Consider the following 19,596-nt stretch of genomic DNA (forward strand, 5'->3'; position numbering starts at 1 on the left):
TATTCATGACTAAAAAGCTTAGAACATTTTTAAATGGGAAAAGTATATTCGTTTTCACCCTCTCTATACTTATTCATGGAGGCTGCAGAATGACTGAAATGATCCTGCTCAAACTTTATGAAATAATGTCTTTTGGGGGCAGAGATCAGGCATGGAAAGTGCCACCCCCAGAAGATCATTTTTCTGGAACTTAGGAGCAAGTGGAGAGGTTTTAATGGAAATGTTTGGAATTTTGTGTGTGTGTATGTTGTATATACTTTATGAATCAGTGAGGGAGATCTTTTTCTCTTTCTCTCCATGATCTTTGCTCCTCTTCATTAGGAGATAATGAGATCTACTATTATTATAACCTGTACAGTATAACCACTCTGTACCATTACCAGTCTTTTAAGAGAGAACCCAATCACTGAGCCTATGTACTTGCAAGTCTAGTCACTGTTTCTAGCTTCTATGGTGAACTCCCAGGCTCAGACCTCTTGCTTAATCTCCCAATCTTCACCTATGGGGCAGGGCCCTGGCTGACTTGCATCTCCCATGATACACCCAAAGCCATGTGACTCCTCTGACGCACCACAAAGCTTGAGCAGCTTGAGTTGCATTGCATTGTGAGAGACGTAGTTCTCCAGAATGCAGAGAAGACAATGGGGTCCTGAACTACATTTCCCATAGGGCAAGAGAAATGCAGTTTAATGTCTGACTCAAAACAAAGCATTTCAGGTCAATTCAAGAAAACAAAATGAAACCTTGCTACTTTAGGAATGTCAATCTTTTGTTTCTATCAAAACATCAAAAGGAAATGTGTGAACATTTCTGAATTGAAATTTTTGGGAATTTCCATTTCTCAAAAAAAAAAAAAATGTCCACATTTTTTCCATTGGGGGCCAAAAGCAAAATGTTAAAATGTCAGAATTTCCCACAGGACAGAAATTCTGAATTTAGCTCAGGTCTACTCTTAAAGCACCCAAGAGTTACAGCTCATTGACAACAACAATAGTGCTGAGATGCACCCTCCCTTAACCTGCCGTCACCTTTTCTGTGAGTCTGTGGTAAATGAGCATGTCGGGCTGGGCAGAGTCTCTCCTGCAAGTCCTTTTCATATCTGGCAATGGTCAGCCCCCCTGCATGAGCAGAACCCTGTCATGATCAAATTGAGACCCTCCATTCTCCCTCCCCCCTCCCTGCCTCCTGTTTCATGGGGGTAGGACAGCAGAGAGTCAGGGAGACTGGGTTTCCAATGTCTGAAAGCCCTGGGTGGCTTAGACTCCTGGCTCCATGGCAGGGACCCTGGAAATCCTGGAATGGTGGGACTTGCCCCTGAGTTGTGCACTGTGGAAATCCAGAGTCTCCAGCCCCTCCAGAAATCCACATGGCAGAGCAAGACTGACTTCAGTCCCAGTGCTGATATTTACATTTGTAATACAACATGAGTTCGTAATTGCATATAGATAAGTCTCACCCACTCTGTCACAGTTATAACTAAAGCCAGGGCTTTAAGGTTGCTTGTTTCTGTTCTCTTTGTTGCCACTGCTTTGGGACCCATTTAATCTCTCTGTTTACTTAGCTAGAAAGTGATTGTAATAATGCTTAGCTACCTCACAGTGACGCTTAACTGATGTTTGTAAAGCACTCGGTAGACATGGAGGCACTATAGACGTGCAGAGTGATGATAATAATTGACTGATTATTGGATTAAATACAAGAGTTAGGCCCGGTCTACATCACTAACTAACAGCAGTATAACTAGGTCGCTCAGGGGTGTGAAAAATCTACATGTTTGAGCAACAGTTATACTGACAAAACTCCCAGCATAGGCAGGGCTATGTCAATCTGAGAGCTTCTCCTGTCCACATAGCTACTGCCTCTTGTGGAGATGGATTAACTATGCTGATGTGAGAAGCTCTCTTGTCGGCCTAGTAGTGTCTTCACTAAAGCGCTACAGCAGGGCAGCTGCATTGGGGCAGCTCTTTAAGTGTAGACCCATTCTCAGATCCTGCTGGGGGATAATTCCCCCATGGCAGGTACTGCAGAAGACAGTCATAAGTCTGCTCTCTGAGCAAGCATGACTTGATGTAGGAAGCATGCCAAGGATGGGGCTATGGGTGGGAGGGCTATACCTGGGACCAGGTTGCAGCCCATAGCACTGCAGAGATTTCAGGCAGTACTGTGGTCAATAGGGCAGCCTGGAGTAGCTGCCACAACTTATAGAGGCTCCCAGATCTATTAAGTTATGCTAGGGGCCTTGCAGTAGCCCAAGGATGTGAGGGTCATAGATGTCTTAAAGCCACCCTAGCCCCTTTGCCCATAGGCTGGAAAGTCTGTGGAAAAGATTCTCCAAAAATTGTCCCTGTCTGTAAACTGAGAATAGGACAATCACCTACATCGTTCCATTTTTGTCAGGTCTATAAAAAATAATTTTTCTACCGCTGCGTAGTAGAGGTGGGGCTGGTAGCAGCACCTATTATTACGGTTGCCCAACACTTCCAATTATAAGACCCTGTTTTCTGTTGCTTTTAACTTTGTCAAACTTTAACCATTTGGCCCAATATTTTTCATGCTGGATGTCTGCCTCAGGCTGAGTCATACTGGAAAATTTCGGCCAAAATGGTTCAGCCATTTCTGAGAATGAGGGTGGGAAACCATTGTTGTTTTGCCAATGGTAAAATTCTGGTGCTCTTTCTTTGAACATCTCTACTGCCCGCATGCTTTGGAGCAGGAACAAGAAATTTGGGAAAGGGAGGACTTTTGTGGCAAGGATGTGCCTGTTGCCATCCCTGTGAACATATGCCCAAATTTGGCCACATGATAAGTCTTTGGAAAAAACCCCACCTTTCATATACTTGGCAGAGGCTTGCTAGATACTTGCAGCTAAGTTTCCATCTACACTGGGCATGTTTTGGCCCAGGGCTGAGCAGGACTTTACCTGCAATTGCAGCTCTGGACTGCTGCAAATCATGCCAGGTCTGGCATTGGAATGAAGAGCAGGAAGATTGTCTCTCCTGTGCTCTCAATGGCTTTCCTGCTGGACACAAGCACCATGGAGGAAGAACCTGCCTGATTTGAATGCAGAGGGAAAAGAGTCAGGACTGGGGCGAGGGAGGGAGGTGGCAAGGGGAGCAGATTGGGACAAGAAGCCTGCAGGGACTGGGACTGCAAGCTGATGAGGTGGAAGAGGGTAACTGAGACTGGAAGTTTGTGGGGGGCCACTAGGAGCTGGGTGAGGGAGAACTGGTACTATTGGGCAAGGACAGGGGAGGCAAACAGGCAGACTGAGACCCAGGCCAGGTTTACACTACAAAGTTTTGTCAGCATTGCTATGTCAGTCAGGGGTATGGATAAACCACACCCGCATTGACATAGCTATGTCATCAAAACCCCCAGTGTAGATGTAATTACGTTGACAGAAGCAACAGGCAGATGGTGTGACTATGCTAACAGAAAAAACTCCTTCTGTCTGCATATGCTTCATCTACTGGAGGGAGCTATGCAGTACAGCTGTATCAGCAAAGCCTGTATAGTGCAGATTAGCCCCAAACGATGAGCTGGGGGAGCAGACGGGGCCTGGCTGAGCAAGGATAATGGGACTTGGAACAATGGAGTGGCGAAATTAGGTGGTGGGAAGGGAGATAGATCTGATGAGCAAGAAGGGTGCAGAGTAAGCACTGGCTGAGTAAAGAGACAGGGACGAAGAGCTGAGGGAGTGTGGGGAGGGCACAGTAGGTGATCATGTGATTAAAGACTGTATCATAATGTGTATGCACAAGGGACCTAAATTAAGGTTGCACTGAATTCTGGCATTTCCTAACTTTGGAGTGTTTAACTTAACAACATTAATAACGTTCTTCTAAGTGTGCGTGTGTGTGTGTGTGTGCAATATAAAGTATGATAAAGGCCAGACACTGGGGGAGATGGCAATAGAATTTAGGAGTGCCTAGATCCCAGCCTGTACTCATTCTTCCAAACTGTGTTGCTTCTGATGAAACTTTTATCGTGAACACTTTGTAAGGTTTAGCAAACCCAGGCTGGTATGCCGTACTAGCAAGCTATTTATAGCCAGTACAGCATAGTGGAAAGACACAGCAGCAGCCCGGATGGAGTTCTGTTCCTTTTCCCACTGGCAGGGGTAGCAGCTGGAAAATGAGCAGAATGCCGCCGGCAACTCTACCGCCCCCCAGTCCTGTTTCCAGTGCAGCAGGAGGAGGACCGAGCCCCAAACCCCACTCCACCCCAGGTAACATGGGATGGATGTGGGGAGGGGATGGAAAGAGCCTGGGGGCCCCAGGCTGGGGGTAGGGCAATGAGGAGTCACATGGAGCGTCATGTGGGGAGGTCACGTGCTCCCCTTAGCTGGTGCCCCGCCCCCGGTAAGACAAGGGTTTTATTTGCACCACTGAACAAATCATATATGTTTTTGCAAATTTAGATCAAGCTGAAGCATTTTACTATGCTCCCAGTGTTCTAAATTGTCTCAGATTGAGCCAAACCACCTAACAGCAAATCCTAATGAGCATATATGGGGGGAAAAATATTCGGCATTCCTAACTTCACATCTTCTGAACAAATTTCCTTCAAACTTTACTTGTTTCTTAGATCTCGCTCAGATTTAAATAACACTGCAGGCTGGAACCTAGTGATTGTCATCCTGGAGAGTGCGTGGTGCATTCTGTATTGCTATACTGCTGTAAACCAGTTATAAAAATAGCAGATCTGGCCTCAGAGGATGTGGCAAAAAGCTACTATAACTGCTTCTTTGACACTGCCCCCCATCCTAGCTCTTAGTGAATAAGGTGTGGCTCTGGGAAAGGGTGTGTGGCAGAAGCTCCCTTGCACCTCGAAGATTCTTGCTTCTATAGCACCCTTGGGGCAGTTGACAGCTGCTGAAAGTGAGAGCAGCCATCAGGTGAGACTTTCCTTGCCCTAAATTATGCCAAAGGCTCTTCAGTTGCAAATAAGGATCTGACTGAATTAGTTCAGTCATGGCTGAGTTGTATATGCACAGAGTTAACTTTCTGAGTGGACCATACGGGAGATGAGTGCTTTGTTTGTCCTTTTACCTCTGCAGGATCAAAAACAGCAGGCCCAATTGTATTCATTCTCTGTTGGGAGTAAAATAAAGTTGGAATTGAGACCCAGCCTGCCAAATTTCACCCCCAAGTAATTTGTTTGTCAGAGTTATGAGCAACTGAAAAAGGAGTGAAGGAAAGCTATAAAGGAAGCTGCAGCTCAATTATAACGGTAGCATGGAATGCTTATCAGAAATACCTACTAAAGAAAACATGCTCCTTTCAGACTTAATTAAGTAAGTAAAGCTCCCACGGTATTCAGCTCAACAATATCATGTTGCCTTGAAATTTCCAGTGCTTGATGTTGTATTGAGATGATATTGTACATGGGTGCATTATACTACGATATCTTGTGTTACAGTGTGTACACAATATGCCAGTGTGTTGCCTTATAAAAAATACACTTAATTTGCTGAAAAGTGCAATTGAAAATAATTGGTTTTTAGAAAAGCTTCCTTTATTCAACTCCTACCTCAAGAAGGAAATACTGGAAGTTTCTGTTACTGCAACTGCTCTTTGGAAAGACTGATGTTCATTTCTCATTGCCATATTTTATTATTAATCTTAAATTGTTCTCTAACGCAGTCTGGGTGTCCCTCCCACCACAATAAAGATATTTGTTACATGGCTGCCTTTTCCCTTTTCCTGATCTTGTTTCCAGAAGCCAAGTGTCCTCTTCCTTCAAATTGCCCCCTTGCATCTTTATTTTGCCTGATTTTAAACCCTCTCGGGTGATATATCATAGCCACCATCCTTCCAGGCCAGGATTACAGGATAACAAGCCTATCAGTGCTGTCCCATAATTGATTCTGATGGGAGTAGGATGTAAGCTTCCCTTTCAACTCAACCATACAATTGTGAGTTACTTCCACAGCATGCCCCACACTGGTGTCCTGAATGGTGTGTGACTGGGAATGAGAATGAAAGAGGGTTTGTTTGTTTTCTTTTATCTCCCCTTTGTATCATGTTTTCCAAGTCTCTAGTTTATAAAAACACTGTTGTGGTGAGAAATACAAAGTAAATTTGGGTGAGATGCCTTTGAAAACATGTAACATGTCATAGTATTAGCACATCCGCACAAGTGTGTGACACATGGCTGCAACCATCCTAAAGCCTCATAAACCCCAATACTATCACAGTGGGGATATTACATGGGTTGCTACTTGAATTTGTGCTTACTATTATTACGGGATATACTGGAACTGATTCTCATTTATACCCACTTTTCAGGCCCCTTTACGAAGCCAGACCAATGTAGAGAGGACTTAGTGACAATGAGAATCAGACCCACTGTATTTACAGCCTTTCTTGTGATTTTTATCACAAGTCTCATGATATTTGGAGTTTTTCTTAATGTTCTAGCTCTTGAGGTGATTATGAGGTAATCTCTTGAGGTAATCTCAGCTTTCTTTTTCAAGTAAATTTCTAGCTCTCTTGAGTGCAGAAGAAAGCTTGAAAACGTGAGCCCAAAAGTTTTAAAAAACGGTAAAAAGTCAGAAGGATCCAAAATTTGTAACTTTTTAAATCTCATCCCATCCCTTAGACCAATCCCATGATTTGGGAGAGGGGAACTGTCTCATTATTTTGGAAAGTTTGGGATTGCCCTTATCATATCCATCATGGTCGCTCTGACTCACGTTGAATAATGTCTTACTCCACAAACATCCCCATTTGTTTCTGATCCATTATTGGATCTGGCTGTCAGACCAATTACTATGGAGTAAGTTACTATTCAGTATGAGTAAAGGGGCCAATTCTAATTTTTGACAGAATTAGATCCCGCGCCTATTTCAGCATTTTTGTACACACAGAGAAACCAAATTTAAAGGGATTAGTGACAATATTCTCTAGTTGGTTCTCAGCACTGAAGGACTAACTCTTCCTCGCTAGTTTGCCATTAATCAGAAAGAGAAAAAGTACATGTCAATGGCAGTTGCTTATAATGTTATTGTGTCTGTTGCTGGTGCATATGTATTCTCTCTGCTTTAGATGCACAGAGATGGTGGAGCGCTGGGCTGGAGGAAGGAGAGCACAAGAGACATAACAAGCAGGCAGGAGAAAAGGTGAGAGGGAATAACAGAAAGCAGCAGGAGCTGCAGGGAGAGAGAGGAGGAGGAGCCTCTTATGTACCTCTCTAGCACCCCCAGGAGCCTGGACTGATTAACACCAGCTTCTCAGGGAGCTTCCTGTTTCCTACCGCTTCCTTGAGCCCACTTGAGGAGAACAGGCAGTCAACTGAAGTAGTAGGAGCCAGTTAGGCCCTTAAGATGCTGATATCTTCCCTCACTCAGGCCCTGCTACCAGCCTGCTTATTTGTCAATTGAGTGTTGAGAGCCACTATAGCTGGCACAGAACAGCAGTCATGAGTGAAAGAAGAAAACTCCCCTCTGGGGCAGCATTCAGAAAAAGAAAGAAAGCAAAGGAAGCTTTTCTATCTAAGCAGGAAGGAGCTCTCCTGAGATACACAGACACAAATGTTCATGGTGAGCCTTCCGGCCCCAGTGTAGATGTGAGAGGTGAGGAGATGCCTGATCTTCCAGTTAGTCAGAGTGCAGGTGACCTGGCAGCTACTGCAGCATCCATATCTCCAACTCAGATTAATGTAACCATGCACATTCCTGAAGAAAAGTGTAGCTCAGAGAAGAGTGTGGTGGAGGCGCAAGAAACAGCTGCTGCTGAGTTGGTTCCTTAAGTCTAGATGATCCAGGACTGTGGACCCACTTGAGCAGTAGCCTGAGGGACTTCCTTGTACTGCATGGGCCACTGCAAGTGAAAAACTTCATGTTCCCCAAAGACAATGAAAATAGAAGTTTCCATCCAACACATTAGTGCTGTGAAATCCCCAAGGGTGACAAAGTGGAGAGGCCATGGCTTATGTACTCAAAAACCCAGAATGCTGTGTACTGTTTTTGTTGCAAACTCTTCCAGTCTAATGTTCCAGCCACATTGGGTTCTACAGGAACAAAGGACTGGAAAAATCTGGCTAGAAATCTGGCATGCCATGAGAAGGCAGTAAATCACCAGAGAGCATTCCATAGGTGGAAAGAGCTTGAGATGAGACTAAGGTTAAAGGCCACCATAGATGATCAGCATCAAGAGAAGATTGCATCAGAGTCTCTTCACTGGCAAAATGTTCTGAAAAGGCTCATTGCCATTGTGAGAATGCTTGCTACCCAAAACCTAGCAGTGTGTGGCACTTCAGATCAGAGAAGAGATCACTGAGAACAGTGGCAGAGGGAAATGGAATCACCAGAAACATACATAAATTCAAATTTCTGTGTGGCTTAGAGTTATGGCATGACATACTGTTTGAAATAAATGTTGTAAGCAAGAGACTCCAAGGCGTTGACCTTGATATATCTGGAGCAATGGAACAAAGCAAAGTCATACCTACAGTCTTACCAGTCAGATGAGGGATTTCAAAACGTTCTGAAGAGTGCACAGTAGTTGGCAGAGGAACTTCACACTAAAGCTATTTTCCCACCCATTCAAGAATACAAGAGTCACCAAAGAAGAAGACATTTTGATTACAAGGCACGGGATAATCCCATAAGAGACCCCAAACAACAATTCAAAGTTGAATGCTTTAACCAGGTATGAGATTGTGCAATACAGTCAGTTGAAGAACATTTCATGCAGCTCAAGGAACACAGCAGTATATTTGGGATGTTATATGATATTCCAAAACTCCTCACTAAACCTGAAGAAGACCTACACCAGCAATGCAGGCCACTAGAGACAATGTTGACACATGATGACATGCGCAATATTGATGCAAGTGATTTAGGTGATGAATTGAAAGCCCTTTCAAGATACATTTCAGCAGGATCAACTCCAAAGGCTGTTCTGGAATATATGTGCACAAATAAGATGACCACCCTCTTTCCAAATGCTTTTGTTGCTCTGTGCATACTTCTAACACTTCCTGTAACAGTTGCCATTGGAGAACGCAGCTTCTCCAAGCTGAAGTTAATAAAAACACATTTATGCTCCACAATGATGGGAGAGGCTGGTCTGCCTTGCAACCATTTCAATAGAGCATGAGCTGGTCCAGACTGTGGACCTTCAGGAAGCCGTTCAAATCTTTGCAACCAAGAAGGCATGGAAAGCACCACTTTGATTATTCAAACAGATACAAATGCCAGTGTTTACTATGCAGACAAGAAAAGTTACCTTTGCCGTTCAGGCATTTGAAAGTTAAGTGTTACTTAAAATTTTTGAAGAAGGCATTTAAAGTTGTTAGTTCTCCTTTGTTGGGGTAGGTAGCAGAGCAGTACCATGAGAGGAGTTGAACAGAAAGAAGGCAGAACTGAGACCTTTCAAAGTTTTGGCCCAAGCGAGGGAGTATGGGAGGCATCATTTGAGCTCCCCGCCTCAGGTGCGAAAATGTTGTGGGCCGGCCCCAGGGAACACAGGAGTTTGGAAGGCCTGGCTAGCCAGAGCAGGAGAGAGGAGCAACTCCACCAGCCTGCTTGTCTCACACATTGGCTGTCTCTTTGTGGCTTCCACCTTCATGTGACATGGATAGATGTACACAGGTGGAGCCAGGGGTCCAATGGCAGCATAGCTGTGATGCTAGTTGTGGTGGTATCAAGAAGCAACATGGAAAACTGCATACTTTGTTCAGCTTCCCCAACCAATATGCATTCAGCAAGGAGGCATGATTACCTGTGGATCCTTGGGCTTTGTGAGGCTGTTAGCCCATGCTTCCTGAGACCACCACACGTCCACTAAGGCCCTGATCCTGTATCACAGAAGTCAATAAGAGCTTTGCCTAACTCTTTAGGGAACAATATGTTTTAAATCTTAAATGCTATTGATTTTTCAGACTACTTTTTCTTTTCCTATGTGTTTTTGCATGGCTGGGGAAAACATAGGCCCAAGATGCAAACAGATGGTTGCTCAAGTAAATTCTCATTGAGTTCATTTTGCTGGATTGATGAGACTTGTTTAGAAAGAAAACGGCTTCCTTGCCTCTTGCCTGCAGCTCCATCCAGATGAACACCTCATAGAAGTCCTTTATTTCAAAGGAAACTTTAGTCTGTCACTTCACGAATTCACAGATCTATTTCAGACTGTCTGAAGACTCAGGCAATCACCACTGAATTGGTTTGAATTCAACTCACACTTTGGCTAGTTTTGCAAACACAAATGCGAGAGCTATGGTCCAAATTCAGCACCATTGTGTACTGTACAAGCACATAAGAAAGAGGACATTACATTTAGATTGTCTACCACTCTCTATTATAAAAGACTCTTGTGACTTTTCTTTGAGAAGTTCCAACCTCTCCATTGTTCACAACAGGCTTTTGAAATTCTGTAGGTAAGAAAGGTTTGGCCTACATAAGTGCTTTTTACCATGCCCCTTGAAATCCCGCTCAAGTGAAACTGTGTTATGAACTACTGAGGTTATTGTTCAGTAGCTTCTGTTCATCAGGAAAGCTTTGGCAGCTAGATCAAAATAAAAAAATAAAAAATAACCAAACACAAATTAATTGGGCCCATGCTGCTGCCAAAGCAGTACTGGGAACACCCTGGGAGTATCCAGAGCAGCTGTACCTGGAGAGGGAACTAAGCTGGGCTCCCCTCCCTACATCATATCCCTTGGACTCAATACATGACCACAGCATCCTATCCACTCTCTGAGGGCAACACATGAGGCAAGAGCTCCCCTAGCTTCCAAGAGGGGGAAGGAGAAAGAGCCGAGCCAGGTAGGACTACCATCAACCATTCCCTGGACAAGCACAAAAGAGCATGTGTCCCATCACCCCTCAAAAAGCGGTCCTTAGTCCTGTGGTTCAAGTGTTGTTGTAGCCGAAATTGGTCCAGCAAAAAATATTACCTCACACACCTTGCCACTATAGTCTGTGCTGCAATGCTGAATGCTGAGGATTCAAATGCCTCTGATGATGTATAATGGGAGGCTGTTGCCCATAGTAGAATTTTTAGCTTTTCTTCTTTTTTAAATAAAATAAGTACATATTTATGAGGAGAGGCTGAGGGAACTGGGATTGTTTAGTCTGCGGAAGAGAAGAATGAGGGGGGATTTGATAGCTGCTTTCAACTACCTGAAAGGGGGTTCCAAAGAGGATGGACCTAGACTGTTGTCAGTGGTAGCGGATGACAGGACAAGGAGTAATGGTCTCAAGTTGCAGTGGGGGAAGTTTAGGTTGGATATTAGGAAAAACTTTTTCACTAGGAGGATGGTGAAACACTGGAATGCATTACCTAGGGAGGTGGTGGAATATCCTTCCTTATTTTTTAATTTTTTAATTTTTTATTATATTTTTAAGGTCAGGCTTGACAAAACCCTGGTTGGGATGATTTAGTTGGGGATTGGTCCTGCTTTGAGCAGGGGGTTGGACTAGATGACCTCCTGAGGTCCCTTCCAACCCTGATATTCTATGATTCTATGATTTAGGTTGCAAAGTCAAGCTCTCAAAGGTTAGGAAATGACAGAATTAAGTTTGCCTGCACAACTTTAATGCTGCCAACTTGTGCATTATGGTAGGGCCTTTAATTACACGATTTTTCCTGCAGTACAGGATGGATGCACGTGGAGGCAGAATTAAAGTTGACAAACACCTGTACTTCTAGCATTTCCTAACTCTTTAGTGTTTGACTTTGCAACCTAAATAACATTTTTAACATGGTTTGTGTGTCTGTGCATGATTTATTATTTATATTTTGATTACAGCTAGAGGACAGTTGGAGCTATGTAGTCCAGAAGCCATTGTGCAAGGTGCTCTAGAAATAAAGATGTAGATTTGGACCCTGACCTAAATAGCTTAAAGTGCAACAATGTTTCAAGAAATATTGCTTCTGTGGATAATTGCTACAGATGTAAAAATTACCTCTCACAAGGACAAGTAGCAAAATTCTCTTTTTTTCTCTCCCATCCACTCAAAATTCCAGGAATATAAAACCACCACATCTCAGTCGGAAATCCTCTATGACTCAGGCTTTCAGAAAGTCTGGGTGCATTTGCACAATAAGTCATGTGTTTTCTGAAAAACTGGTCCTAGGTATGAAACCAATTTTTATCTAATTTTTCTCAATAGGAAGTAAAGTTCTCAAAATTACATTCATAATACCCAAGATAATTCCTGTAACGTTTTCTCTCCTCAATAGCTAGGTTACCTGAAATATGATGACACTGGTTAGGGAGACAAAATGGGTGAGGTAATATCTTTCATTGGACCAACTACCATAAAAGATATTATCTCACCTGCCTTGTCTCTATTCTGAGACTGACATGGCTACAACGATACTGCAGACAACACTGATTGATAGTTTCTCCAATATTACTGGTAGAAATAAGACTATTGTCATTATAACAGGGTGATATGATGGGGGTTGCCTGTGATAACAGGGGATGGGCTTGATGAACCAAAAAAGGAGGTCTCTTCCAGTTGTATGTTCCTATGTTATATGTCTTAGATGAGGGAATTACCTATAAAATTACCTATATTTTTTATAGTCGGAGACCAGAAGGTTGTTTCTACTGTTTTGTTCTACTCTATATCACCCATGATTAACAATGTAGGAACCAGACACACTCCTTATGTACAGCTCTGCTCTAACATATTATCTGAAGGGAATCATGATACAGGCTTCTTACATTAACAACAGCTACTCTGCTTGGTCTCACCCTACTTTTCATTCCCATGGGTGGTGTCATAAATATAAAGGGAAGGGTAAACACCTTTAAATCCCTCCTGGCCAGAAGAAAAACCCTTTCACCTGTAAAGGGTTAAGAAGCTAAGATAACCTCACTGGCACCTGACCAAAATGACCAATGAGGAGGCAAGATACTTTCAAAGCTGGAGGGGGGGGGGAAACAAAGGGTTCTTTCTGTCTGTGTGATGCTTTTGCCGGGACCAGAGCAGGAATGCAGATCAGAACTCCTGTAAAGAGTTAGTAAGCAACCTAGTTAGATATGCGTTAGATTCTGTTTTGTTTAAATGGCTGATAAAATAAGTTGTGCTGAATGGAAAGTATATTCCTGTTTTTGTGTCTTTTTGTAACTTAAGGTTTTGCCTAGAGGGATTCTCTATGTTTTGAATCTGATTACCTTGTAAGGTATTTACCATCCTGATTTTACAGAGGTGATTCTTTTACTTTTTCTTTAATTAAAATTCTTCTTTTAAGGATCTGATTGCTTTTTCATTGTTCTTAAGAGCCAAGGTTTTGGGTCTGTGTTCCCCTCAGCAAATTGGTGAGGATTTTTATCAAGCCTTCCCCAGGAAAGGGGGTGTACTGCTTGGAGGGATTTTTTTTGGGGGGGAGACGTTTCCAAGTGGGCACTTCCCCTGTTCTTTGTGTAACACTTTGGTGGTGGCAGTGTTTAACCTAAGCTGGTAAGAATAAGCTTAGGGGGTCTTTCATGCAGGTCCCCACATCTGTACCCTAAAGTTCAGAGTGGGGAAGGAACCTTGACAGGTGGTTTACCAGTCATGTACTTCACCCTAGTACAAAAGGTTCCTTACAACAGGAGGTAGGTTTCCAACCTAACTTCAAATATGGAACATAAATATTAGAGCTGAGCTATTAAGTTGCAAGAAATAATATGCTTGATACGTTTCACCTTTTCTGTTTATGAGAAAAGGGCCTGATTCAGCTCCTATTAAGTCAATGAGAGTCTTTCATTAACTTCAGAAGAGGTTGAATTGTGCCCAGATTGTGCAATTCTCAACTATTCATAATTGTGAATTTCTCCACAAAATAATTCTTAATGTGCAGATCATTTACAAAGTGTGAATATTCACAGTTCATGCTGTATGGGTTAGTTAAATCAGGTGTTTGTTTCCTGATTGGATTAATTACATAACTAATCAACAAAGAGCAGTTGGGAATATGACAGTTGAATACACAATCTAAAATTCATGCTGAGTTGGCTAATTACATTTGTCATCCCATCAGGAAACAAACACTATCACTTGATTTACATAGTTAAGCAATGAATTTTGAATTGTAATATTCTCAATTCACAATTTGCATTTCATGCTGTTGGTTAGTTACATAAGTTGTGTGATATTGTTTTGTTTTCATGCTTGGATGACTTATGCTACTGTCCAACACAATGCAAACTATAATTTGGCAATCCCGTGCAAAATCTGAAATTTGCTTTATGCAAATATGCAGATATCTGGGTGAAAATGCACTTTTCCCAAGTATTCATGGCAATAAAAATTCAACACTTCAGTGTTCATGGAGAACATGAAAGACTTGCAAATAATGTTGGTCTAATGGAATTTCATAATTTGAATGAATGTTCACAGAACATTTTCACACATTTCTCATCTCTAACAAATATTACTGTTGCTGTAACATTCTTTAGTACTATGAAACTTTCTGACTTGGCTGCGACTGAGTCACTGGGAATGAAATCACCACAATGGTACTATGACATCTTCTTTGCAGATTGGTTATCTAAAAACACCTTTATGAGTAGCTATTTGGTACAATGACATCAAGCTAATGACAATTACCCATATCAGAACTCTGTCCATATCAAAAACTCTGAACTCTGAAACCTCTCAGAATCTTGGGAACAAAGTAACCTCCTATTGTCCTGTATTTTTCTCACTTTGTTTAGAAAGTGGGTCATATTTGCCCAGCTTATGGTCATTCTGAATATGTTTTTGGAGGCTATACTTTCATTTTTTAAAAATAATATATTAAGGAACGAATTTTCAAGCCGTGTCCTTGCACAGTACAATAGAACAAGGGGATTTCCTTCTAGCGCTGTAAATGGATTGAGTTCAATTACAAAAATGAACAGATGCAAACTGATTTTCAGAGCTGCTCAGCTCCCACCAATCCCTTTGAAGTTAATGAAAGCTAAGCGTGCACTTTTCAAAATCAGGACCCCTTTATTTAAGTGCTTATATATGAGTTTGTGTATCATTTTGTGTATAGCTAAATGTGAAAATTTGGACCATAGCTCTAGCATTTGTGTTTGCAAAACTAACCAAACTGTAAGTTGAATTCAAACCAATTCAGTGGTGATTGCCTGAGTTTTCAGGCAATCTGAAATAGATCTGTGAGTTCGTGACTTGACAGACTGCTTTGCAATATGTTGTTTACCCAGAAGTCTAGCAATTTAAATGCAGCAGCATATAATATATTTCACTGCTTATCAAAGCATACCAGAAGAAAGAGGGACAATCCTATTAAGATCCATATGACTCCATGTCAATAGCATCTTGGTTTGGCCTCTCAGGTAGATGTAGTTTAATTTGTGGCAGATCTTTGTGTGTGAAATTTCGGAGAGTTAGCTCTATCCTTTTCTAATTAGACCCTTCATTATATTAATTTGGAAGGTTTTGTATAAGAGCCAAAACTTAAATTTTTACTAAGGTAAAACTCTATGGAAGTTCTTAAAACTTTTGACAAAGTAAAGACTGTAGGATTTGTCCTTAAAATAAAAAAGATAATGCAGTAATTTATTCTGTGAGAGAGAGGAGTACCTGGTTTGTTATATATAAAGATATAGTTTTTGAAGCCTGCATATTTCACTAATTTCAAGTGTGCTATTTGTAGACAGTCATTAAATGATCTCCCTGCAACAAGTTGTTTTTCTTTAAAATCACCTTTCTATTTCCTTTGAGCTCTAGTACAGTACGTGTGATGTTTTCATAACTCTCTAACCACAGTACTTTTGAAGAGCTATCAACATAACGCAGTAGTGGTAATTTAGTAAACAAATTGTTCCCACAAACTCGTAACAGAAGATTGGTATTTTAAACATGATAACACATTGCACACATTGTAGTTCATGTAAACTTCCTGTGCCTGATACAAATTATATGTAAAAGGTCCAGAGAGAGTTTGGTGTTCTGTTGATTCACCTACAATGATATTGTATTGTACAGCATAAATAAGAAATGGCAGGCCAAATTCTGCCCTGATTATGTCTTTTTATTGACTTGTGTAGGGCTTGATCTGGCCCTTGTACTCTCTGCAATTCTGTTGACTTGAGTGTAGGGTTGGTCAAATGTTTTGTTGAAACTGTTTTGTTGTTTTTTATGGAAATTGGGTTTTTGACTAAACAACATTTTTCAAAAAAGTGTCTGTTTTGATGGAACATGTTGAGTTTACTTAAAAAAACTGAACACCCAAAAGCCAAAATATTTTGCTTTGTAAGTTCCACTGCAGTACCTCGTGGGAGTCATAGTTCAGGTGACTTATGTCCCCACTGTTCTCTATGAGAGGGCTCTGCAGGTGGACTTCATCTCCCATGATTCATCCTAGCCATGGGACTCCAATGATGCACTGACCAGCTCACTAACATGTCTACACTGCACACTTAGCCTGGGCTCTGACCCAGGCTTGAGCTCAAACACCCCTTCAATCCATAAGAACATACGAATGGCCATACTGGGTCAGACCAAAGGTCCATCCAGCCTAGTATCCTGTCTGCTGACAGTGGTCAATGCCAGGTGCTGCAGAGGGAGTGAAACTAACAGGTAATGATCAAGTGATCTCTCTCCTGCCATCCATCTCCACCCTCTGACAAACAGAGGCTAGGGACACCATTCCTTACCCATCCTGGCTAATAGCCATTAATAGACTTTACGTCCATGAATTTCTCTAGTTCTCTTTTAAACCCTGTTATAGTCCTAGCCTTCACAACCTCCTCAGGCAAGGATTTCCACAGGTTGACTGTGCTCTGTGTGAAGAAGAACTTCCTCTTATTTGTTTTAAACCTGCTGCCCATTAATTTCATTTGGTGGCCCCTAGTTCTTATATTATAAGAACAAGTAAATAACTTTTCCTTATTCACTTTCTCTACACCACTCATGATTTTATATACCCCTATCTTATCCCCCCTTAGTCTCCTCTTTTCCAAGTCCTAGTCTTTTTAATCTCTCTTCATATGGGACCCATTCCAAACCCCTAATCATTTTAGTTTCCCTTCTCTGAACCTTTTCTAATGCCAGTATATCTTTTTTGAGATGAGACCACCACATCTGTACGCAGTATTCAAGATGTGGGTGTACCATGGATTTATATAAGGGCAATAAGATATTCTCTGTCTTATTCTCTCTCCCTTTTTAAATGATTCCTAACATCCTGTTCGCTTTTTTGACTGCTGCTGCACACTGCGTGGACGTCTTCAGAGAACTATCCATGAAGACTCCAAGATCTCTTTTCTGATTAGTTTCCTGATCAGTCCACACACAAATCAGCCTGACTCGAGTCAGTAAGCACTAGGGACCTGGGTCCTAGGACCCTGGGGGAGGAGGGAGGTCCCACTGTGAGTTGGGTCCAGGCCCTGCCATTTTGCAGTGTGGACACAGGTCAAGCTGCAGACCTGAGTCAGAAGGTCTGTGTAGCACAGTTGGAAACATTAGTACGACAGTGAGACCCACGTCCAGCAATTGTAAACCCAGGTTTACAATGCAATGTGGACATTCAAACCAGGGGTCAGCAACGTGTCCATACACAGACATGAGTGTCCATGGTAAAATTTTGAGGTCCATGGTAATTTTTCAAAAAATTGAATGACTGAATGACATAACCGCCCCCTCCCACACCTCCCCAATGTCCATCACTAAGTATGGTAATTTTGTCAAGTGTCTGTCATGCAACCCCTGGCTCAAACACAGGCTTGGAAACACCAAGTCCATAAGTCCAGGTCCCAGAGACCTGAGCTTAGTCTACAGTGTAGATGAACCCTAAAAGGGGAGACTGGGGTGCATCACTAAACTGGGAGGAGTGGTAGATACGCTGGAGGGGAGGGATAGGATACAGAAGGACCTAGACAAATTGGAGGATTGGGCCAAAAGAAATCTGATGAGGTTCAATAAGGATAAGTGCAGGGTCCTGCACTTAGGACGGAAGAACCCAATGCACAGCTACAGACTAGGGACCGAATGGCTAGGCAGCAGTTCTGCGGAAAAGGACCTAGGGGTGACAGTGGACGAGAAGCTGGATATGAGTCAGCAGTTGTGCCCTTGTTGCCAAGAAGGCCAATGGCATTTTGGGATGTATAAGTAGGGGCATAGCGAGCAGATCGAGGGACGTGATCATTCCCCTCTATTCGACATTGGTGAGGCCTCATCTGGAGTACTGTGTCCAGTTTTGGGCCCCACACTTCAAGAAGGATGTGGATAAATTGGAGAGAGTCCAGCGAAGGGCAACAAAAATGATTAGGGGTCTGGAACACATGAGTTATGAGGAGAGGCTGAGGGAGCTGGGATTGTTTAGCCTGCAGAAGAGAAGAATGAGGGGGGATTTGATAGCTGCTTTCAACTACCTGAAAGGGGGTTCCAAAGAGGATGGCTCTAGACTGTTCTCAATGGTATCAGATGACAGAACGAGGAGTAATGGTCTCAAGCTGCAGTGGGGGAGGTTTAGATTGGATATTAGGAAAAACTTTTTCACTAAGAGGGTGGTGAAACACTGGAATGCGTTACCTAGGGAGGTGGTAGAATCTCCTTCCTTAGAGGTTTTTAAGGTCAGGCTTGACAAAGCCCTGGCTGGGATGATTTAACTGGGAATTGGTCCTGCTTCGAGCAGGGGGTTGGACTAGATGACCTTCTGGGGTCCCTTCCAATCCTTATATTCTATGATTCTATGATTCTATGTAGTCTGGCCAAGTAGCCCGGCCTACATGAGAAACCAGAGTATGAGATACTTTACTTACAAGTTGGGTGAGGCACTGCAGAAGCATTTCTGAATAGAAATATAATGGATTTTGATTTTTCACTGCAAAATATGGATAATTTACTTGAAAACGGTGCATGTTTGTTTTTGCCTTGTTTTCATCCAAATCTTCTGCAGGAAGAAAATCCTCATCAGAAGAAAATCCACCAGTGTTAGTTCTGTGTAGTTGCATGGTATGCAGGTGAGGGTGAAATTTTTGCCCACTGTGTCTAGCTTAATCTGTCCAGACATCTATAGCCTTTTTAAAAAAACAAAACAAAATCCTCACTGTTATTACAATCATTACACTGATGTAATGCAAAAATTGAAGGGAGCACTAATGCAGTTCAACCACGGCCAGGAACCAGCAGTCAGTATAACAACCACCATTTGGTCTAAACCTGCTCTGGTCAGGGGAAAATGCCAACAGCTGCTTATCTTTTTTTTTTTTTTTTGTAATCTAATGCTCTCGTTGTTTCTATCCACTGCGCTGGAACTGCTCACTTATAGCACGGTGGGAAATTTAAAAAAAAAAAGACTAATGTAGTATTTACAGACTTATCTTCCAACATTCTTCATCATGGGCATAGATGCATGTATGCTGATATCTTTGGTACTTTAAATACTCTTTGTTCAGTTCAGTACTCCAGGAGTCAAGGGCTTGATTTTTTTAAATTCAGATTTTGCAGCCTGTTTTAAATCTAATTATAAGAGGAGGCTACATATCTTCAGAATTACAAAAATGTGAAAGCAGTGTACAATAAGAGTTTCACTGCAAGTGCTTCCAAAGAAGAGTTATACACATGAAACTGGTACAGGAAGTGAACTATGAGTGTGGCTAGACAGATGAGCACGGAAGTGATAAAAGGGAAACTAGTTTATA

General features: G+C 42.2%; 1 long non-coding RNA gene across 1 annotated transcript in view; it reads left to right on the top strand.

Annotated features, from left to right (window-relative positions):
* The first annotated feature begins 4,072 nt into the window (after positions 1-4,072).
* LOC142071992 (uncharacterized) overlaps positions 4,073-19,596 on the top strand; it is a 99,889-nt gene continuing 84,365 nt past the window's right edge. The window contains exon 1 of the long non-coding RNA XR_012668275.1: positions 4,073-4,228. This is a non-coding gene — a long non-coding RNA (uncharacterized LOC142071992). The remainder of the gene's footprint in view (positions 4,229-19,596) is intronic.

This window comes from Caretta caretta, chromosome 5 (assembly GCF_965140235.1).
Source record: "Caretta caretta isolate rCarCar2 chromosome 5, rCarCar1.hap1, whole genome shotgun sequence".
In the NCBI taxonomy this organism is placed as follows: Eukaryota; Metazoa; Chordata; order Testudines; family Cheloniidae; genus Caretta; species Caretta caretta.